The sequence below is a fragment of the Chelonoidis abingdonii genome, chromosome 7 (genome assembly GCF_003597395.2).
Source record: "Chelonoidis abingdonii isolate Lonesome George chromosome 7, CheloAbing_2.0, whole genome shotgun sequence".
NCBI lineage: Eukaryota > Metazoa > Chordata > Testudines > Testudinidae > Chelonoidis > Chelonoidis abingdonii.
The window spans coordinates 1,058,953-1,082,694 of record NC_133775.1 but is presented as its reverse complement, the minus strand read 5'-3'; the positions used below and the strand labels follow the sequence as shown (position 1 = coordinate 1,082,694).

Below are 23,742 nucleotides of genomic sequence, written 5' to 3'. Positions count from 1 at the left end.
TATATTAGAGACACGAGGTAAGTGAGATAATATCTTTTATTGGATCAACATTGTCTCTCTAATATCCTGGGACCAACACAGTTACAACACTGCAAACAACGATTCATTATATAGCAGACAGAAATATCCAGAACTTTACAATTTTCAGTTAAGTATAAGATGCTCTGGCCAATAAAACATGTTAGTGGTATATATAATTGAGCCACTCTGAACTGATTATATTTTGTAACAGTGTGATCTAGGTATATAAATATGAAACCACCATTTATAATAGATGCTTTCAGGTGAAAAAACATGTCATCAAAACACATCTTACAAAATGCCCAGAAGTTAAAAACAGAAGTACTCAAAGAATTAGAAGATGACATCAATTATCATTATTACTGTTTTGTAATTTGGGATTAGAATATTGGTTGCATACTTCCTGAAGCTATGCTTCAACAATTAGTTTTAAATCACAAATCTTTGGTATTAGTGCCTTTCAGAATAACATTAATTTTACCACAAAAGTTGCTTTTGGTAAATTGTTAATCGATTAAGTTAATAAACTCCCTTGAAGTTGAAAAGTTCTGCTCAGTACCAACACTATTTTTTAAAAAAATCTTGCAATTTACAAGAATTTTCTTTAGAAATATGCATCCCTCCGCGGAGAAGTTGAGGGTCTGTGCGGGTGCTTTTTTTTTTTTTTTTTTTTTTTATTTTTTTATTGTTTTAAACACTGAAAACTGCCACAATAAGCAGTTTACGGTAAGTTTTGGCAGCTTCACCAGTTAATTTGGAAACATCCATACTTTTATTTGTTAAGTACTGAACCTTTCTCTTAAGAGAAAGTTCAATTTAAAGTATGTGTTCCAAATTAACTGGGAACCTTCCAAACTGCTATTGTGGCAGTTTCAGTGTTTAAAAAAAAAAAAAAAAAAAAAAAGCACCCCACACCCTCAACTCTCCGCGGAGGGATGCATATTTCTAAAGAAAATTCTTGTAAATTGCACTTTTAAAATAGTTTGTACTGAGCAGCTTTTCACTTCAGGGAGTTTATTAACTTAATGATTACAATATCCAAAAGCAAACTTTTTGTATTATGTTAAATTCCTGAAAGAGCACTAATACAAAGATTTGTGATTAAAATAATTTGTAGAGCATGCTTCAGGAAGTAACACAGTTACCAAATTTTACAAAACAACCTGAATTCTGCTAATCTAGGTTACAGTTTATCTTTAGGGTCTCTCTTGTAAAATCATTCCTTTCTGACTTAGATCCAGCATGATGTGACTGAAAAAGTAACTCTGAAAACTCTCTCCTTTTCTTTTTCACTCCCATTCATCTGAATAGCATGAAGAGAGCAGAGGAGTGGGGGTTTTTTTCATTCAACTCAGACTGATCTTACTAAGGAAATTATTTTAAAGAAACCCCTCCCCCAAGTTAAACTATGACCTAGGTCAGTAAGAACCTGCCCAATTTAACTGGTAAAACAAAAAAGTTACTTTAAAAGATTTTACTGTATGTCATTCAGACCTCACTTTCAGCTATATATTGCATGGACAAGACTTGCCTGTGTTAAATAATTATTTTTCTTAGATTTTCAGAAAAGCTAGGTTCATCTTAGGAACCATGGAATGACAACTACTCAAGGCCAGCTGAAAACTTTCAGAACTGTGTGCTTCCTAATTGTATATATAGCACACAAGTGCTATGAAATTGGGGAACACTTGAGATTCATCTAAACTGATGTTTCTCTGAATAACAATAACATCAAGCCTGAATAATCCATGCGAATTCAGACAGAGCAAAGATAGTCAGTCATTAACACTGTGCACTATGTCACCACTTAGCTAGCCCTCCTTTAAGGGCACAGACAATCTTTTATACACTCTCCCTTAGGTAGTCAGAGAATGCTCCTGTCTATGGGATCACACGTAATCAGATAATTATGGAATGCTCTCTCATATGCTACAGAAATTTCCCATAATTCTCATGATTTCTGGGCTCCTCTTCTTGCTCACACAGCATAATCCCCAGCACAGTCACTGATGTTTCCTCTTGTCAGACAGGTTTTATCCACTTTCCTGATGTGCTTGGGGCTATTGTGCTGAAAAATCGAAAGGGGGCCAATTAAACACCTACTGAGGGTAATTCATGGTAGATAAGACCTGACTGTACTTTTTCAGCATTAACTGCCCCTCAGTTTTACATTTCCCAACCTGCTTGAGAGGTAGACACAAACTCTAACAATGCTTAACAGTAGTATGCAAACATGTGCAAGTGTTCCTCACCCACTCTGTTGAATAATCCAGCACATGCCGGAACCCAAACTTGCCGTCTGTAAGCAAAACAAGGATCCCAATCATACTTGCCAACAACTTCCCCTCTGTCATATTTTCCCTTTGAAGCACAAGGACTTTGGCACCCACTTTCCCATTCTTACCATCTTCAGCTAACACTATTTCTGACCTGACTTGCACAAGCCACTTCCCAGTACTCTCTCTGATTTCGGTTGCCATTTGAACATTATCTGTTCTTGGCAGAGTAGACCCTAAAATACTTAGATCCTGACAGTTTTTGCTCCCTTCCAGGTTTGTCGTTACACTTCATTTCCTCTCACCCTCCCCAGGACCATGCCAGCAGCATTTGGGAGACACTGGGACCAGATGGCATTCACCCAGAGTGAAAGAACTCAAATGTGAAATTGCGGCACTATTAATCATGGTTTGTAACTTGTCCTTTAAATCAGCTTTTGTACCCAATGACTGGAAGATAGCTAATGTAACGCCAATATTTAAAAAGGGTTCTAGCCGTGATCCTGGCTATTACAGACCAGTAAGTCTAACGTCAGTACCGGGAAAATTAGCTGAAACAATAGTAAAGAATAAAATTGTCAGACACATAGAAAAACAAACTGTTGGGCAAAAGTCAACATGGTTTCTGTAAAGTAAAAGGGAAAGCTCGTGTCTACTAATCTATTAAGTTCTTTGTAAGGGTCAGCAAACAATTGTGGACAAGGGGATCCAGTGGAACCGATGATGGGTGCTTAGATGTTCCAGACAGCCTTTGACAAGGTCCCCTCACAAAAGGCACTCTTTATGTAAATTAAGTTTCACTGGGATACAGAGGGAAGGTCCTTATCATGGACTGAAAGAACTGGTTACAAAGAAAGGGAACAAAGGGCAAGGAATAGTATTGAAATTTCAGGAGGAGAGGGGTATATTGGTGGTGGTTCCCCGAGGTCAGTCTAGGATCCAATCTAATAATGTATTCATAAATGATGCTGGAGAAAGGGAAACAGTGAGGTGGCAAAGTTTGCAGATGATACTAAACTACTCAATGATAGTTAAAAACCAAAGCAGACCTGTGAAGAACTAAACGATCTCACAAAACAGAAGTGACGGGCAAACAAAATGGTAAACGAAATGTAATGTGAATAAGATGTTAATAGTAGTGTACACTCAGGAAAAATCCCACTATACAACAATATATGAGGGCTAATTTAGCTACAGATGAATCGGGAAAGAAATCTTGGGAGTCATGGTAATAGTTTCTCTGAAGACATCAGCAGCGTGCAGCAGGAGTCAAAAAAGAAAAAAGCAACAGGAGTGTTAGGAATCATTAAAAGGGGATAGAGAACAAGAATGGAGAAATATTATTGGCTTGCATAAGAAATGGTACAACCCACATCTTGAATATTGCGTAGCAGATGTGGTCTCCTCATCTCAAAAAAGATATACTGGCACTGAGAATAAAGGTTCGAAACAGGGCACTAAAATGATAGTGGGTTGGGAAATGGGTCCAATATGGAGAGATAAGAGCTAGGACTTGTTTCAGCTTGGAAAAAGAGGAGACTAAGGGGGGAATTAATGACAGACGTATATCAAATCACGACGTGGTGTGGAGAAAGCAAATAAGGAGAAAAGTTAGTTAACTTGTTCCCATAAGAACTAGGGCCACCAAATGAAAGTAAGGCAGCAGGTTTAAAACAAAAGGAAGTTCTTCACAAAGCACACAGTTCAACTCTAATGGACTCCTTTGCCCTGAGGAGATTGTGAAGGGCTGGACTATAACAGTCGATTTAAAAGAGAAACTGGATAAATTCATGGGGAGGTAAGTCCATTAATGGCATGTAAGCTCAGATGGGTCAGGAAATGGTGTCCTAACTCTGTTCGTAGAGGGGGAGATTGATGGCAGGAGAGAGATCTACTTGATCGATTCACCTGCTAGGTCTCACTCCCTCGGGGAACAAATGGCATGGTCACTGTCGGGAGAACAGGATACTGGGCTGGATGGACTTTGGTCTGACCAGTATGTCCGTTCTTATGTTCTTTCAAGAAATTTCACATAACAAGATCTTCCTCCTCTAAGTCTCTGCTTAGGTATCAATGAACAATTTCTGGTTTACAGACATCACTAATTGGTTTCAAACGAACAGTGATCCTACTTTAAGTGAGCTTGTAGCTCCTTCTGCACCTCTTCTCCCCGCAAATACCAGCTGAATATATATACCTAATGACTGTAAGGGTCAATGGCCACACGTTAATACTATTTATATTCTCCAGACAGTTTCCATGAGTCATTATAATTTTATTCTTACTGACAGGAAGCATTACAATATATGAGGAGGGGGGGAAGAAAGACAAAGAAAATGTGGAACATGGAGAAGGTGCTTACTCTTTGTTTCAAGTTCCTAACCAAGAAGGGTTTGGTGGTGACTGGACCATCTAACAGTGGAACAGCAAAGTGAAAATGAGTAGGATCAGAGGCCTAAAATAGAAAGAAAAGTTAAAAATTACTTAGACAAAGTAGATGACTTCAAGTCACAGGCGCTGATAAAGATGCATCCTAGAAACATAAGGAGCTGACGAGGAGATATCTGAGCATTAGCGATTATCTTTGAAAAGTACGAAAGAATGGAGGGATCCGAAAACTGGAAAAGGGCAAATATAGTGCCCATCTATAAAAAAAGGAAATTAGGACACCCAGGGATATTAGACTAGTCAGCTTAACTTTTGTACCTGGAAAGATAATGGAGCAATCAATAAGCAATCAGTTTGCCAACATCTTAGAAGATAATAAGAGATTAATAACAGTCAGCATGGATTTCTTGCAAGATAAATTATGTGTCAAGCCAACCTGAGAGCTTTCTTTGACAGGGTAACAAGCCTTGTGGATAAACAGGGAAGTAAAGGGTAGTCATGGTACTATGTCTTTGACATTTAATAAAGCTTTTGAATGTCTCACATGACCTTCTATAATAACTAGGGAATGCAACCTTAATGAGAGCCTACTACAAGAATGGGTGCAACGGTTGGAAAAATCCATTCCAAGAGTAGTTTGATCAGTGGTGTCACAGTCATTCTAGAAGGGATTAACGAGTGGGAGGTCCCGCAGGGATCCAGTCTGGGTTCTGCGTTGTGTTACGAATATCTTCATCAATATTTAAATAATGGCCATAGAGAGTGACTTATAAAGTTGTGGACATACCAAGCTGGGAGGGGTTGTTAAGTGCTTGGAGGATAGATTATACTCAAAATGATCTGGACAAATTGGAGACTGGTCTGAAGTAAGATGAATGAAATTCAGTTAGGACAACGCAAAGGACTTCATTTAAGAAGGAACAATAGTTGCCATACACAAAATGGGGGAAATGTTGTGCTAGGAGGAGCACTGCAGAAAGGATTGGGGGTCATGGTGGAACTACAAGCTCATATGAGTCAACAGTGTAACACTGTTGCAAAAAAAGCAAACATCATTCTGGGATGTATTAGCAGGAGTGTTGTAAGTAAGACACAAAAAATAATTCTTCCACTCTACTCTGTGCTGATTAGACCTCAACTGGAGTACTGTGTCCAGTTCTGGGCACCACGTTTCAGGAAAGATGTGGAAAAACTGGAGAAGTCCAAAGAAGAGCAATAAAAATGATTAAAGGTCTAGAACACATGACCTATGAGGGAAGACTGAAAAAACTGTTTCTTTAGTCTGGAAAAGAGAAGACCGAGAGGGGACGTGATACCAGTTTTCTAGTACATAAAAGGTTGTTACAAAGAGGCGAGAGAAAAGATGGTTACTCACCTTTGTAACTGTTGTTCTTCAAGATGTGTTGCTCATATCCATTCCAATTAGGTGTGCGCGCGCCACGTGCACAATCGTCGGAAGATTTTTACCCTAGCAACACTCGGTGGGTCAGCTGGGTCGTACAGACCGACGTGGGAGTCAGCCACCAAGTTAAGGAGCCTAGAACGTTCAGATGAACAGTGAATATCTTGTCCAGGCTGTCCTTATCCGGTCTGTAAACTGAGGCAAGCCAGGTTTGAAGTGGTCGGAGGCGTAGTCTGGCGTGTTTGGTCACAGAGGTGCGGGCAGTCACGTGAGTCTAGCAGGCTGAGACACGCACGAGATGACGTTGTCGGGAAGGTTTGGAGGCCTTGAATAATTGTAGCCATCGCCTGAAAGCGAGGCTGCGGCAGGCCGGCTCTGGCCAGGCTGGAGTCCAGAATCGCCCCAATGAAGTCTATTCTCTGCGTGGGTATCAGAGTAGACTTCTCCATGTTGAGCATCAGGCCTAGGCTCCTGAAGAGAGCTTTGATGATGCACAGGTGATGTCTCACTTGTGACTCGAGGGTTCCTCGAATGAGCCAATCGTCGAGATACAGGTAAACGTGCACTCGCCGACGACAGAGGGCAGCCGCGACTACAGCCATGCATTTTGTGAAAACACGCGGGTCTGTAGAAAGGCCGAATGGAAGGACTGAACTGAAACTGTTGACGGTTGACCACAAAATGGAGGTACCGTCTGTGTGGTGGGTAAATTGCGATGTGGAAATACACGTCCTTCATACTGAGGGCGGCATACCAGTCTCCAGGATCCAACAACGGGATAATGATCCCTAGGGATACCATGCGGAACTTCAACTTTATCATGAATTTGTTGAGTCCTCGCAGGTCTAGGATTGGTCTTAGACTTCCCTTGGCCTTGGGGATTAGGAAGTAGTGGGAATAAAACCCCTTGCCCCTTAAATCTTTCGGTACCTCCTCTATAGCTCCAATGGTAAGGAGCGACTGGACCTCTTGTAAGAGGAATTGCTCGTGAGAGGGGTCCCTGAAGAGGGACAAGGAGGGAGGGTGGGAAGGTGGGGTTGAACAGACTGAAGGTGGTATCCCAACTCCATCATGCAGAGGACCCAACGATCCGAAGTTAGCTGGGACCACGCAGGGAGGAAATGGGAGAGGTGGTTGTAAAAGAGAGGAGAAGGATCCGGGAAAACAACTGGTGGGCTGTCCTCGAGTGTCCCTTCAAAAGGTCTGTTTGGGTCCCGCTGGTGGTTTAGGCGGGCCCTGATTTTGACCCCCTTGGGGGCCAGACTGCCTCCATCGGTTCCCCCGGCCACACCTTCTGCTGAATTCCTGTCATGGCCTAGGTGGGGGGTAAGTACAGTGCGGCTGGGGCCGGAAGGACCTGCGTTGGGTCACTGGTGTGTGTATCCCCAGTGAGCGCATGATTACACGATTGTCCTTCAGGTTTTGTAATCTGGGGTCATTCTTGTCTGAAAAGAGCCCCTTGCCTTCAAAGGGCAAGTCCTGAATAGTCTGTTGTAGTTCAAGAGGAAGGCCTGACACCTGGAGCCAGGAGATACGCCTCATCGTCACTTCTAAAGCCAGAGTTCTGGCCGCCGAGTTCGCTGCATCCAGAGACACTTGGATGGAGGTTCTTGCTACCTTCTTACCCTCCTCAAGCAGGGCTGCAAATTCCTGTCGGGACTCCTGGGAAGGAGCTCCGTGAACTTCTCCAAGGACATCCACGTGTTGTAACGGTACCTACTTAGGAGGGCTTGTTGGTTTGCCACCCAAAGTTGAAGGCCCCCAGCTGAGTATATTTTGCGTCCCAGTAGGTCCATGCGCCTAGCCTCCTTTGACTTGGGAGCAGACGCTTGCTGGCCATGATGCTCCCTTTCGTTTACAGATTGGACCACTAGGGAGCAAGGAGGAGGATGTACGCAGAGATACTCGTACCCCTTGGAGAGTACCATGTACTTTCTCTCTACACCCCTCGCTGTGGGGGAGATCGAGTCAGGGATTGCCAAATGGTGTCCATGTCTGCCTGTATCGTGCGGATGAAAGGCAGGGCCACTCTTGTAGGGGCATCTGCAGATAGGATGTCCACTACAGGGTCCTCTATTTCAGGGACCTCCTCCAACTGCAGGTTCATGTTCTGCGCCACTCGTCGCAGGAGGTCCTGACGGGCCCTTATGTCAATTGGGGGAGGGCCGGAGGAAGAGGACCCTGCCACAGCCTCATCCGGTGAGGAGAAAGATAAGAGGCCAGGAACAAGAGTCCTGTGGGGGCTCCTGATCTTGAGGAGCTTCATCAGGCTCAGGTGGGACGTGGGTGCCTGTAGGCGGTACCGGAGCTACATCTGTACCCATGGTGGGGGGGGCGGCTTATGGTTGCCTCTGGTGCCCAATGTTCAGACGGAACAGACCGCAGTGCAGCTGATGGAGCACCTTGGGCTGGTGGTACGTCCACGGTGTACAAAAAGACCACTGATGAGGTCATTGCTCATGGCCTTGCCTCTCTGGAAATATATGGCTGGGGACATCAGAGTCATGATCCTGTAGACAGGACACACTACCAGCCTGTGACGACACTGAAGTGTGCCTCAATGGCCACGGTGGCGCGGACAGACTCTGCGAGGGAGCCACGCCTCTGGTTGGTCTGTCACGGGACGGCACTGGGAAGCGGTACTGGGAGCTGTGACGGTACCGCAAGCGAGACTGGGACCTACAACCGTGGCGGTGCTGGGAGGTCGACCGGAATCTCAAGTCTCTTCATCTAAAGCGGCTGCGAGATGCACAGTGCTGGGAGCCAGACCAGTACTGAGAGTATCTGGCAGGTGAACTGGAGGCCGAGCGGTGCTGCGAGTGTGACCGGTACCATGATGGCGAGCGATGCCAGGACTGCGAGCAGCGTCGGAAGCGGGATCAGCAGTGTGATTGAGAATGTCAGTGAGAGCGAGATCATGAACAACGTCTCTCTACGGGACCAACGGAGGGTGGCCTCATTAAGGCAGGTTTGCCGATGGATGGGATGACCCGCACCAGTGGTGCCGGGGGTTGAGGTAGCGCGGTCTCTGTCATGGCTATCAGCTCCCTTGCCATGGAGAAGGTCTCTGGTGTAGATGGGAGTGCAAGCTCGACCACAGCGTGAGCCGGGGAGCGTTCAGGCACCGAACTCAATGGACCTTGTGGGACCAGAATAGACGGTGCTGCAGTCGGCGGTGCTGGGAGATCCGTCTTTGACTGGCGCTCCTTTCTCTGTGCGGATGTCGAGGCAGCTGGAACGCTGGGTTGCCTCCAGGGCTGCGGGGACAGGGAGTGGTGCCGAGCCGGCAATGGAGCCAGTGATGTTCGGTGCCATGGCTCCTTCACGGTGCCGGGGTGGTCCACCGCCCAAGAGGTGTTCCTTACAGAAACAGGCTGTTGAGCATTCGGTACCGAGGATGCAGGGCTAAGTGCTGCCTCCATGAGGAGCTGTTTCAGGCGAAAGTCTTGCTCCTTCTTCGTCTTCGGTTTGACTGCCTTACAGATACGGCACCTCTCAGCAAGGTGGGATTCCCGGAGGCACTTGATGCAGGAGTCATGGGGATCCCCTATTGGCATCGGCTTTTGACACGCTGAGCACAATTTGAATACTGGTGACTTGGACATGAGCCCTGGCACCGGGTTGGAGGGAAGGGGCTAATCCCCGATCCCCCCTCAACTATATACACTATACCTTTTCATATATATTATATATATATACACACACACACACCTAACGCTAACCATAACTGGGAAACTCGTACTATAAACCGAACTAAGAGTAATAACACGAGTAGCTAGGGAAGTGGAGATCAGCAAAGCCGGGCTCCACAGTTCCAATGACTGTCACAGGCGGTAAGAAGGAACTGAAGGGCCGTTGGGTCGGCAGGGGTATATATCCGGTGCCATAACGGCGTCACTCCAGGGGGCGACCCAGCCGACACATCGAGTGTTGCTAGGGTAAAAATCTTCCAATGATCGTGCACACGGTGCACGCACACCTAATTGGAATCGATACGTGCAACCACTCGAAGAAGAATTGTTGTTCTTAACCTTTGAGGATAAGACAAGAAGCAATGGGCTTAAATTACAACAAAAGAGGTTTAGGTTGGACATTAGGAAAAACTTCCGAACTGTCAGAGTGTTTAAGCACTCAAATAAATTGCCCAAGGAGATTTTTAAGAGCAGGTTGGACAAACATCTGTCAGAGATGGTCTAGATAACACTCAGTCCTCCCGTGAGTGCAGGGGACTGGACTAGATGACCTCTCGAGGTCCCTTCCTGTCCTACAATTTATGCTGATGCATACATAGTGTGAAATGTGTGTATTTTATGGAGTGCTAAATTAGAAAGATGGCATGAAATATTCCCTTTTCCATGTTATCACATGTAATCCTGTTGCTTATTTTAATAGACAATAAAATGTTAAACTGCAGGATTCTGCTGATTCCTCTACAATTTGTAACACTGCTGTAGCTTTAAGAACATTTCCAATACAGTAAATGTAATGCTTTAAATACTAACGAGTTACACTGAAGGAAAAACTAGAGGGGAACCTACCCAAAACTTCTCTGCTTTAAAAAAAAAGACATATTCCAGGCTGCTATTCGAGATGCTTGATTTTACAATGTTAATATGAGTTCAATGTGCACAAATATTGCAGGGTTCCTGATATACTTGCTTGAAAAGCAACACCATCACTAATCAGACACCAAAATTTCACTTGGAGAATTTAGGAATGCAAAACTGAACATTCTAGGAGGACTGGAGTGACCTTTGAAAAATTATGTAAGAGAAGCAGTAATCGTACATAAATATGAGTGAGAAATTCTACACCTGCCCAGACGTGAATTCAGGGGTCTGCACTGATGACAGCGCCCAGGATAGACCAGGAAGCAGCATGCTCTGCATCGCTTTAGGTGATAGATATGCCATCAATGGACACAGGATAAAATGGAACACTAACCTCAAATCTAGGCAGGTAGATAAAAGAGGAATTAACTTGCAAAAATGTTTTTCAGCTTATCTATAGAAAGTCAACACATTAGTGATTTACCATTATAAACCGTTCTGATGATATTTTTAAAAAGGCATTTCAGCTCATTTCTAACAACACTTTAAAAGGACATTTAAACCCTAGCAATATTTTTCATAGGGTCTTTCTCCAGTCCCAATGGCCAAGATTCCTTCTAGTAAAGCTTAGAAGAGGGAAAAAAACACAAAAGCAGGTATGTTGGCAAAGCAAAAGGTAGTGGCAATCGCATTTCAATTTCTGGCTGTGCTACAAACTTCTTGTCTCAACTTAATCTCACTGTATCTCAATTCCCAGCCTGTAAAATGGAAATAATAACGCTTCCTTACCTCACAGAGATGTTCTGAGGATAAATGCATAAATGCCTGGGAGCTGCTCAAATACTAGAGTGACAGTGGCCATAAAAGTACCTAGAAAAATAAAAGACATAAAAATAAGTTTCCTGCATAAGCATAGTAGCAAAGGAATTCACAGAATGAAAGGGTTAAAACCTCACATTGTGGGGGCATAAATCCCCCACCAAGGCCAAGTCTGTGTATCTGGCATGGGGGTGGGGGGTGACAAATTCCCATCCAGCCACCATGAAAACTGTGATGGAGGGGGACAATTCCCTATGGATCCACCAGCCTCAAGCTCAGTTCAGCACTGCCTCAACCTCATAACGCAGTGAGGGGGCAGAATGCCCCAGTGGAACTGGGCTCCATGATACTCAGTGGTTGCAGATCCAATATATGGATTCCCCAGATTTACATCCTACAAAAACAACATAAGTTCCGCTATGTTTGGGACAGTCTGAGCTTGAATTAGCTGTTAAGTGTTAGTTAAAACAAGGCAAATGAGTACATCTATTAAACAAAGGAAATTATTTAAGATTAAACAAAGGTGTAAATCTGTTATTAAAAAAGACTCTGCAAAAAACCAACATATTTCCTGAAGAGTTTTGGCATCATTCTGAACACTGAACAGTATTCTCCTTAAACCTGAATATTAATCACTTCTTATTTTCTGTTAAGCACAGACTGTATGCTAAGTGCTGAGCAAGACAAAAATAATGCACATTCACTCTGGAAGATTAGAATGCAATCCCCTAACTAATGCCTCTGCTTTGTAAGAAATTACACTTAAATAGGCTTAAAAAATGTATACATTGTGTAATATTATAGTACACATATATACACACACACCGATGCATTGCGCACATGTACACACAGTCTGAGTTCACAGTTATGACATTCAGATTGTGTTCACATTCCTACCCTAAACCTGATGTTTAGAGGTTTCAATACCACCCTAAATATATTTTATATCATTCACAGGATTTAGACCTGTAAACTAGTGGGTGAAATATGCCTTAAAAAAACCCCTGAAGTATCAATATGACGACGGATTCCATACTGGCCCTTTTCACCCCCTTCTTCATCAGCTAGTCCTTGTTGCAAGTGTGGCAGTCACATCAGAATGGAAGCTTTCCAACAATATTTCAGTCAGTAAGTCGCTTGTTAAATGCTGGGATGTATTATCTATGAAGAAGGATACTTAAGCTGTTTTATCTTGAGACATGACTACCCGTCGGGCTCAACGTGTGATGATCAATGGCTCCATGCTAGTTGGCAGCCGGTATCAAGCAGAGTGCCCCGGGAGTCGGTCCTGGGGCCGGTTTTGTTCAATATCTTCATTAATGATCTGGAGGATGGCATGGACTGCACTCTCAGCAAAGTGTCATCTGCAAACAAAGTGGGAGGAGTGGTAGATACGCTGGAGGGTAGGGATAGGATACAGAGGGACCTAGACAAATTAGAGGATTGGGCCAAAGAAAACCTGATGAGTTCAACAAGGACAATGCAGAGCTCCTGCACTTAGACGAGAGAATCCCATGTACTGCTACAGACTAGGGACCGAATGGCCAGGCAACAGCTCTGCGAAAAGGACCTAGGGGTTATAGTGGACGAGAAGTTGGATATGATTCGACAGTGTGCCCCTATTGCAGGCGGCATTTTGGCTGTATAAGTAGGGCATTGCCAGCAGATCAAGGGACGTGATCATTCCCCTCTATTCAATATTGGTGAGGCCATCTAGAGTACTGTGTCCAGTTTTGGGCCCCACACTACAAGAAGGATGTGGAAAATTGAAAAAGTCCAGCGGAGGCACAAAATATTAGGGGCTGGAGGACATGACTTAGAGGAGAGTGAAGGAACTGGATTGTTTAGTCTGCAGAAGAGAGATAGGGGGATTTGATACTGCTTTCAATTACTTGAAAGGGGGCTCCAAAGATAAGGATCTAGACTGTTCTCAGTGGTACCAGATGAGACAAGGATAATGGTCTCAAGTTTGCAGGTGGGGGAGGTTTAGGTTGGATATTAGGAAAACCTTTTTCACTAGGAGGGTGGCGAAGCACTGGAATGGGTTACCTATGGAGGTGGTGGAATCTCCTTCCTTAGAGGGTCAGATCAGGCCTGACAAAGCCCTGGCTGGGATGATTTAGTTGGGGATTAACCCTCCTTTGAGCAGGGGGTTGGACTAGATGATCTCTTGAGATCCCTTGCAATCCTGATATTCTATGTTTCTAATAGCCCTTTATTAAACCTATAGAAAATGCCTGAAATTTATGTAAGCCAGCAATTCATATTAATTTCCCATGTTTCTAGTATCAATTTCTAATGCAAACTATCATATTGCTTTTTATGTTTTTTTAAATTTATTCTCTGGACACCTTATGTAATTTGCTATAACCCCCACATATATAATAACAGTCTCCTATTGTATACCTGTATTTATTTACACACTGAAATTTCTTTTTAGACACTTAAATACATACTGTATTTATATAACAGGGACAGTTTAAATCAGAAACTCTCCTACACAATGGCTTCTCTCTCCATAATACCATAGAAAAGGGAAATGTGCTACCAAAACACCCTTCTGTTTTGGAAATATTAGGACAGAGAAACAGATGGGCAAGGAAATCAAGGTTAAATTTGGAATTCACTCTCAGTCATGCCCATATTTTGCAGCAGACAATTTCAGGCCACCGAAAAATCTAACTTCAGTAAGATCAGTCAAAGCTGTATGCTCAGGTTAGCTTTGAATGTCTTTGGTTTTGTCAGTTTGAGTTACAAACCTAGTATTACCTGTCAGCTGTGAATGCTGGACTCTGATTCAGTTTTGGATGGTGTATCCAGATTTACAGAGAGCAAATATTTTCTGTTTTACACACAGGCGAGTAAAAACACTGCACATTTACTAGTTAGGTTTAAACATTAACAATAAGTTTAACCAGCAGTGATGAATTTTTCCATGCAATACACTGCATCCTCTATGATGTAGGCTCAGGACATAGACACCAACTTCTCATGGCACTGGTGGGTGCTCACACCCCCCATCTCGACTCCACTCCTGCCCCACCCCTATTCCAACCCCTTCCCCGAAGTTCCCGCCCGAACTCTGCCCCCCACCTGCCCCTATTGGACTCCTTCCCTAAATCCCTGCCCTGGCCCCGCCTCCTCACCTGAGCACACCACGTTCCCGCTCCTCTCCCTCCCTCCCTCCCACAGCTTGTTTCGCAGCAGCAAGTCCTGGGGGCTTGGGAGAGAAGCAGGGAAGGCACACTCAGGCGAGGAGGCAGAAGTGAGCTGGGGGGGCAGAGCAGGGAGCTGCCGGTGGGTGCAGAGGACCCACCAATTTTTCCCTGTGGATGCTCCAGCCCTGGAGCACCCACAGAGCCGGTGCCTATGGCTCAGGGCATTAGAATCTACAGTGATTGGGGAGATGATATAGTGACACAAATTTTATACCATGGAGAATGGCAGTATAAAGTTCTCCACAAAGATGAGGGGATCACACACATTCTATCCTTGGCCTCTCAGCTATGACTTCCATAGCAAGAAAGGCTCCACATAAAAGCCTTCTCAACCAGGAGGAGGAGAGGGAGCATGCATCACCATTTCAGATACGGTGAAAGCAGAGACATGGATCTGCCAGGCACTGAAATACACCCAAACTGTTCCAAACCCAAGAGGCACCCCTCTATGCAAATAACCAATGGAGACATGACAACAATCATCTTGTACAACTCCTAGAAACAAACTAGATACCCTTTGATGCATGAGCCTCTGCAATTGAGCAGAAGAGCCAGTCTTTCTTGCTGGGGGTGGTAACAGATTCTCATTCTCCGTAGGTTGGGCACAGAGGGTGACACAGAACACACTGCAGCAGGGTGAATAAAAATCAGTGCTTTTAAAATAAATTAAATAAATAAATAAATAAATAGGATATTTTTTATTTAATTCGGATTTTTTTTTGATAAAATGCTTTTTGAGGAAAAAGCCCATCTAAAGATAGTTTTAATTAAGAAGCATTATTTAGGTTAATCTGTCTATCTACCCAATGGTATAATTGAGAACCCACACTTCATTAACATGGTTTAGTAGTTAAGACCAGGATACAGTCCACCTAAGAGAGCAGATGTCACAGGCAAATTGCTGGATAATGTATATGAAAAAGAAATTGAGCAGTGTGCTAAAGGTCTAGAGGGTGACATTGTTAACCTGAGTCTTGATGGGTGGAGCAATGTCCACAATGATCCTGTTGTATGTGCTTGTGTCACAACAGAAGAAGGGACTGTCTTCCTTACAGATACAATCATCAGGAAATGCACACACAGCAGAATACTTACAAGAAGTAGCAGTAAAAGCTACAACAAACTGTGAAAAAAATTCAAATGTCTAATACGCAGCTTGGTCACAGACAATGCTGCAAATGTATCCAAAATGAGAAGAAATTATTTAGAAGAGAGTCCCAAGCTAATAACATACAGTTGCAGTGCTCATTTTATGCACCTCCTATAGCCAAAGACTTCAGTGTTCCAGAAATAAAGGCTAATGTTGTTGAAATTGCAAAATACTTCAGTAACAACCACTTTGCAGTAACTGCTCTGAAAAAAGTGGAAGGAACCAAACGAACTCTCCCACAAGACGTGCAATGGTACTCAGTAGTGGACTATTTTGAGCACTATATCAAGAACTGGCCTAATCTGATGACAGTTTGTGAACAAAATTGTGAAAAAATAGCTGGCACTGTCACAGCCAAAGTTCTCAACACTGGGCTTGTAATAAGCCTCTGTCCCAAATCTGGACCTTAGCGTCCAAAATCTGGGTGCTTAGCATGAACCTCCAAGCTTAATTACCAGCTTGGATCTTATCTCGCTGCCACCATCCAAAATTTCCAGGGTTTTGGCCCCCTCTGGTCTCCCCAAACCTTCCCTGGAGAGACCCCCAAGACCCAGAAGCTCTGAGTCTTACCGGCAAGGGAAATACTCCACTTCCCTTCCCCCTCCCTCTCCCACCCCAGAACTTTCCTCTCTGGGCTACCTGAGAGCATGGATGCAATCTCTTTACATCACAATACCAAGAACCCTGTCCTCTCTTTCCACAAAGAAGACAACCTCAACACAAGGAAACAGAGATGATTTACTCCTCTTTCCCCTCCCACCATTCCCTGGTGCTGCCGAGCTACCCTCCGTAGATCTAACACAAGGAGAATTCCCTTCCCTGTTCCTTAACCTACCCAGAGAGCAAACTCAAACAAGTCTTACAAGAAAACTTTATAAAAAAAAAAGAAAGAAAAAGACATAAGAATATAACTCTGCATCAAGATGACAAATACAGGGCATTTGCTTTAAGAAAATTATGAATAAACAGTCTGATTCAAAAAGATATCCAATTTGAAACATTCCAGCAAGTTACACACATGTAAATACACCTGTCAAGTAATACTCCTCAATCTGGACTTAGAGCAGATATAAGGACTCGCATGAAGTCCTCTAAGCTTAATCTTACTTAGATCTGATAGCGTGCCACCAGTCAGGAATTGATAGGGCCTGACCCCCCTTTCCTCTCTCTGGTGTCCCCAACCTCCCCTGGGGGGACCTCCAGAGAACCTGTTTTTCTGCTTCCAAAGAGATAAGCGTCTTCCTCAGGACAATTGAGATGCAAACCAACAGCTTGGCTTTGGCTTTGCCTTTCCCCGTTCCTGCCCTCCCGTGAGGGGACCGATACTGATACAGGAGTTCACTTTCTCTGCCTACTAGAAAAAGAAACTCCACAGTTTGGAAAAAGAAAGCTTATATAGAAAGAGAGACAATACAGACTAATAATTGCATAACCATTTATACAGGCTCCTACTTAAGAAAATCTGAATAACCCAGTCTGATTTAAAAAATAGCCAATTTAATAAGACCAGCAATCACACACAGTAAGTACAAAGCAAAGCATATCATAGCCGATTTTACTTTGTTCCGTTTTGTACTCACTGCCCTTAGTAGAATGAGAAGAAGATTGAATCAGCCAGGTAGCTTGTCCCTCACAGCGAGGAAGCAAAAAGACCCAGCAATCCACATCTGTAAATACAACACAAGCTCCTCATAGCCGAATTACTTTGTTTCCCTTTGTACTCACAGACTCTGGTAGATATTTGAGATAAGATGGAGTTAGGAGGAAACCTTGTTTACTCACAGCCGAGAAAACAAAAAAGACCCGAGTATACAAATTCCCGCCCCTGACTTTTAAAATCCAGTTCTCGATTGGTCCTCTGGTCAGGTGTTTGGTTACCCTTTCCAGTAAAAGAAACTTAACCCTTACCTAACCTATCTGTTTATGACAACACCAACAACAACATAAAAGCCTATATTGTTTTTCAACCTGTACTTACAAGTTGGAAACAGAAGATAAGACGATAGAAAGAACCTTCTCATAGCTGAGAGACAAACAAAAGACCCAGAGTCCAAAATTTCTCTCCCTGACTTTGAAAAATCCAGTTTCCTGATTGGTCCTCTGGTCAGGTGTTTGGTTCCCTTTGTTAACCCTTTACAGGTAAAAGAAACATTAACCCTTAGCTAGCTGTTTATGACAGGGCTTACGAGAAATGTTGAACACACGCTGAGCACCCTGAAGCCTATTTCTGTGGCCGTGAACAAAATGCAGGGAAATAGCTGTTTTATTGTTGATGCTGTTGAAATTTGGAAGGAACTAAGTGAGATTTTAAAAAGAGAAATATGCAACGACAGAGTTACATTACAAGAACTAAAAAACAATTGGAGAAGCACTATCTCCAGCTCGTTTTCTTGCAGATATTCTCAATACTCGGTACCAGGTCAAACCTTAACTGCTGAAGGAGGAGGAGTTTGCTGGATGCCCATGTCATGGCATTTATGGAGGGATGATGGCTAATTATAATAAACTTCGGTAAAAGCAGCAGAGAATCCTGCAGCACCTTATAGACTAACAGACGTTTTGGAGCATGAGCTTTCGTGGATATTCACCCACGAAACGTCTGTTAGTCTATAAGGTGCCACAGGATTCTCTGCTGCTTTTACAGATCCAGACTAACACGGCTACCCCTCTGATACTATAATAAACTTCAGAGCTAAGTGTGAACCATTCCAGAAATATATGTTTGCCGATGTTTTAAAGAAAGTCACACCAGTGAACTGGTGGAAGTCACTTAAGCACTTGGATTCAGAGACTGCTGAAGTGATAATCTCACTTTTAACAGCAGTAGCTTCTTCTGCCGGTGTAGAAAGAATATTTTCTCCTTTTGACTAATTCATTCCAAATTGAGAAATCATTTGGGACCTGAAAAAGCAGCAAAGCTTGTTTTTCTTTTCCAGATTATAAGCAAACAGCAAAAAATGAAGGTGTAGACGACTGAGTTAGCTGTATTTTAAGTTTCTCATGTTGACCTGGCTGACACAGTCAATTTAATTTTTGTTGGTTTTTTTTAAAACATTTCATTTAACTCTTTTAGTTAAAAACAATTTTAACAAAAACAAACATTCATGTTTTTTAAAATCAGGTTTAATAAAATTCAAAAATTCATATGCTGGTTTTGTTAAAATATTATATGTTTGCTGTTGAAGGCAAAAAACCAGAATACATAACGTTGTTTTAGTTAAAAAGAACAATTTAAATGTCTGTCTGGTGATGTTCTCCTCCTAATACAGCATGGCAAGAAAATCCTCCAAATATTAATGATTAACCTGTTGAATTGGAGGTAGTTCACCTCCCAATGACTTCAAGAATAGCTGCTTCAATTACCTTTGATAAATGAAATAACGAAACAATCATTCGTTTTCTGATATAGCTGTAAAACTAACCTGAAAAGTTTTCAAAATAAATCACTTTAAAAATGTATAGTGTGCACTTTCTAAAAGTGAAACCTACATCTATCTGTGCGTTGTGAATAATTTGTATTAAGGTTGTAACAACCAAAAAGAATGTACTTTTATGCACGAAGTATATGTTAGTCTGTATCCCCAAAAAAGGGAAGTCTGGTGGCCACCTTACAAGTGAACAGATTTATTTGGGTATAAACTTTTTAATGTAGAAATAAATAATTAAATTGAGTCTTCGTGACTAGTGATTTAAATCATGATTTAAATCAAATCCACCCTGCACTGAAGAGTGGGTTACACGCACACCCTAAAGCTAATTAGCTCTGAGAACTTCTGGAAGACAGGTGTGGTCCCAGAAGACTGGAGAAGAGCAAAGATAGTACCTATGTTAAATGGGAAACAAAGAGGAGCCGGAGAACTATAGACCATTCAGATAACTTCAATAACTGGAAAGATACTGGAACAAATAATTAAACAATCAAGTTGTAAGCACTTGGAAGATAATGGGGTTCTAAGGAACCGCCAGCATGGATCTGTCAAGAACAAACCATGTCAAACCACCTAATTTCCTTCTTTGACAGGTTTACTAGCCTAGTAAATATGGGGGAAGCAGCAGATGTGATATATCTTGATTGTGTTAAGGCTTCTGACATAGTCCCACATGACATAACTATAAGGTGAGTGCATAACTGGTTGAAAGACTGTACTCAAAACAGTATTTATCAATGGTTCGCTGTTAGACTGGAAGGGCATCTCTAGTGGGGCCTCACAGGGGGCAGTCTTGGGTCCAGAATACTCAATATTTCCATTCATTACTTGAATAATTGAGTAGAGAGTATGCTTATAAAATTTTAAGTTGACATCAAGCTGGGAAGTGTTGCTAGTCATTTGGAGGACAGGATTCCAATTCAAAATGACCCTAACAAATCAGAGACAAGTACTTCACATAATAAGGAAAAATCAAAAGAACAATTACAAAATGGGGAATAATTGGCTAGGAGGCAGTACTGCTGAAAAGGATCTGGGGGTTATAGTGGATCACAACTGAATGAGAGTCACCAATGTGAAGTAGCTGCAAAAAAGGCGACTATTATGGAGTGTATTAACAGGATTGTCACATGTAAGACATGAGAAGTAACTGTCCTGCTTTACTTGGCACTGGTGAGGCCTCAGCAGGAGTACTGAGTCCAGTTCTGGGCACCTCACTTTCGGAAAGACGCAGACAAACTGGAGAGAGTCCAGAAGAGAACAATAAAAATGACAGAATGTTCAGAAAACCTGATTTGAGGGAAGGTTAAAAAAGGTTAGGCATGTTTAGCTGAGGGAAAGGAAGATTGAGGGGGAACCTGATTATCTTTAAATGTATTAAAGGCTGTTATAAAGAGGACAGTCATCAATTGTTCTCCACATCCACTGACAGAAGGACAAGTAGTAATGGACTAAATCTGCAGCAAGAAGGTTAAAGTTAGCTACTAGGAAAAACTTTCTAATTATAACAGGCTTCCAAGGGAGGTTGCGGAATCCCCATCACTGGAGGTTTTTAAGAGCAGGTTGGACAAATCCATCAGGGATGGTCTAGGTTTACTTGGTCCTGCCACAGCACAGGGGGCTGGACTTGAGAGGTCACTTCCAGCCCTTCTACGATTCTATTTGACAGTTATTATTTAATACAAGAATACACAATTAGAGCAACCACAAGCTTCTAATTTCATATAGAATTGGCACACAGAACAATGACATTCCTCATATTTTGGTAAGATCACCATAGCTTGGTCACAACAAGGATCTACTGTGAAAACCCAAGGAAGTCCAATGACTTGGAAAAAATACCTCACAGGGTCCTAGAGCCTGAGCTGCAGCCTGAGCCCAGATGTACACTGCAGTTAAACTGGTGCTTAGCCGGAGCTCTGTGAGCCCCAGTCAGCTGGCATGGGCCAGCTACAGGTTTTAACTGCAGTGCAGATATACTCAAAGAGTACTGAAAAACCTGGATAGCAAGTTTAGCTCTCTCTGCAAAGCTGTAAGAAACACAGCAGAACCCCATGAGCACAAATACAGCAATCAAACATTCACAGAGGTTAAAAAGCTATTATCCTTTTCAAATGGCAAAGTGAACGTGTGAAATAGAAAACCTCACCCCACCAGGAAACAAAGTAGATTCCTCTCTTTCAATTCCACAAACACAAACTACACGGAGAATTCAAATGAAAGTATTATGAAGATTACATTCAGCAAGTTTGATCTATTGTAAAACACTTGCATACAACTTTGAGAGAGAGAACAACCTTTAACACCTGCTTTCACTTCAAACACAGCATTATCTGTGTGCAAGGCTGGGCTCTTAATGGGATGGAATCTCAAACTAAATTGAATGGCTTACTGTACCAGTAAAGAATATTTAAAATGTTTGGGACCTGGTGGCCCATTAATACCCAGCTATCAAGAATATTCTGCTCAAAAATTGCACTCAGCTAATCTGCTCAATCGGCTGGCTCCCAACAACATGGCTCCACACCATAGAAGGCTTTCACCTTTCTGTGAAATGTTATGACATGAGAAGAGACACGGCAGCTGGGAAAGGATTGTGTGATCCAAGCAGTACTGAAAACCATCATAAATATTCACATACAAGCTGATTTGTTTTCTTACCAGTAACACACTGTTATTCACAAATATTAATTAGTTTCTAAATACCACCTGTTACTCAGCTCTCCCCTTCCCTGCATATTACAATGCCACAAGAATTTTTCACTTCAGAGGTTTATAACAACTATGCTGCTGCTCTGAAGTGTAATGATGTTCCCAATCCCATGACTTTACAGCTCATTTGATTTGGGGAGGAGAGGCAGGGAGCAATGACTGCCTTGTGTCACTCAGTAGCAATCCCCTTTTGAGGGATTAAAAGAGTGGTGTTAATGGATTCTGAAGGAGGTCTGGTTCAATCCTCCTCAGAAGGATGGACTATGGCTATAACATCAGGTGTCTAGAGTGGAGAATAGATTTAAAGCAGGGAAAGCTAAGAACCTCAGGGTCCTAAGGATGGGTAGAACCCCTGCACAAAAGCTCTTTCAATTCTTGGCTTTAGCGTTTCCAGTGAAGCAGCTAAAAGCCACATCTCAGAGAGGAGCCAATGCATATGGGATTCCATGTCACATACCTATGGTATTATAAATAAATCTCAGACTGCAAAAAGGAAAGTTTTGAGAACATAAAACATTTCCTTTAGATCTCTATAGTAATCCTCCTAGAGATTATCCTCACAAACAAAAGCACACAAGTGAATATAACTAGCTCAAGGGATATTGGTTTCCTCTTCCATGACAGTAACAGAGAATATGCTCTTTCCCATCCCCTTGCCCTTCCAACCCCAAAATACAATGATCAGCATCCAATAATAGGAGACAGTTGGACTGAGTGTTAATTTCTCACCATGTAAACTGATAATAAATTAAAGGTTGAAGAACTCACCAACTGTTGAATGACGAAATACTGCACTCTGCTTTTTCAGAAAAGTGTGACCTTTTAGTCCCAAAGGATTCTCCCTCTCTATCCTTTAAGAACTACATTCCCAATCCTGCTCTAGCAATATGCTGCATTTTCCAACCAGGTTTTTCAGACTTTTTGACTACCTCCATTCCTCATCTCCCGTCTGCCCATTCACTCCCATACACATAATATTTTAGCCTCCCATTCACCAGTTACGAAGTGTGTGCCTCAGCCTGCTAGTGACCTCTCTCCTAATCCTGATTCTCCCCGTACTCCTCCACTCCCTGTAACCTTGTTCTTGTTGATCAACACACTTTTAAAACTGTATAATGAAAAACTTGCACACACTGTCTCTATATCCCTCTGCTTCCCTCAGAGGAAGAATTTAATCAGAAAAATGTGAATGATAATTGGGAATCATTTAAGAATACTTTCCAAAATGCCAAAAGCCACAATCCCACAACTGAAGGACGCAGACAAGCTGGATAAAGGAACAACCTGGTTTAGAGGGGATGTGAAGGCACCTATAAAGAAATAATATATGACATATAGAAGGAAACGGCCAGTGCTTAAATCACTGAGCTATCCCTCCCTCCTGTAATTTGTTTACCTGGTACCACATGACATTTTATTAGAAAAACAGAATGACAAAATTAACATGGCACATATTAAATTAATTACAAATCGGCTGATAAGCCTCATGCATCCGACGAAGTGGGTATTCACCCAAGAAAGCTCATGCTCCAATACATCTGTTAGTCTATAAGGTGGCACGAGACTTTCTGCGGCTTTTACAGATCCAGACTAACACGGCTCCCCCTCTGATACAAGTCTCAAAATGTAATTGTAAACAGGGAATCATCATCGAGTGGGGCATTTTTCCCACAGGGTCCTGTAGAGGTCAGTGACTTAGAAGAAAACAAAATCATCACTGATAAAGTTTGCAGAGGGCACAAAAATTGGGGGTGACAAATAATGACGAGGACAGGTCA

The 23,742-nt window shown here is 42.6% G+C and overlaps 1 protein-coding gene across 13 annotated transcripts in view; it reads right to left on the bottom strand.

Annotated features, from left to right (window-relative positions):
* PTPRF (protein tyrosine phosphatase receptor type F) overlaps positions 1-23,742 on the bottom strand; it is a 510,254-nt gene that overhangs the window by 454,235 nt on the left and 32,277 nt on the right. For all 13 annotated transcript variants that reach the window (XM_075067537.1, XM_075067540.1, XM_075067539.1 and 10 more), the window contains exon 2: positions 11,427-11,507. The gene's annotated coding sequence lies outside the window, so the exon portion shown is untranslated. The remainder of the gene's footprint in view (positions 1-11,426; positions 11,508-23,742) is intronic.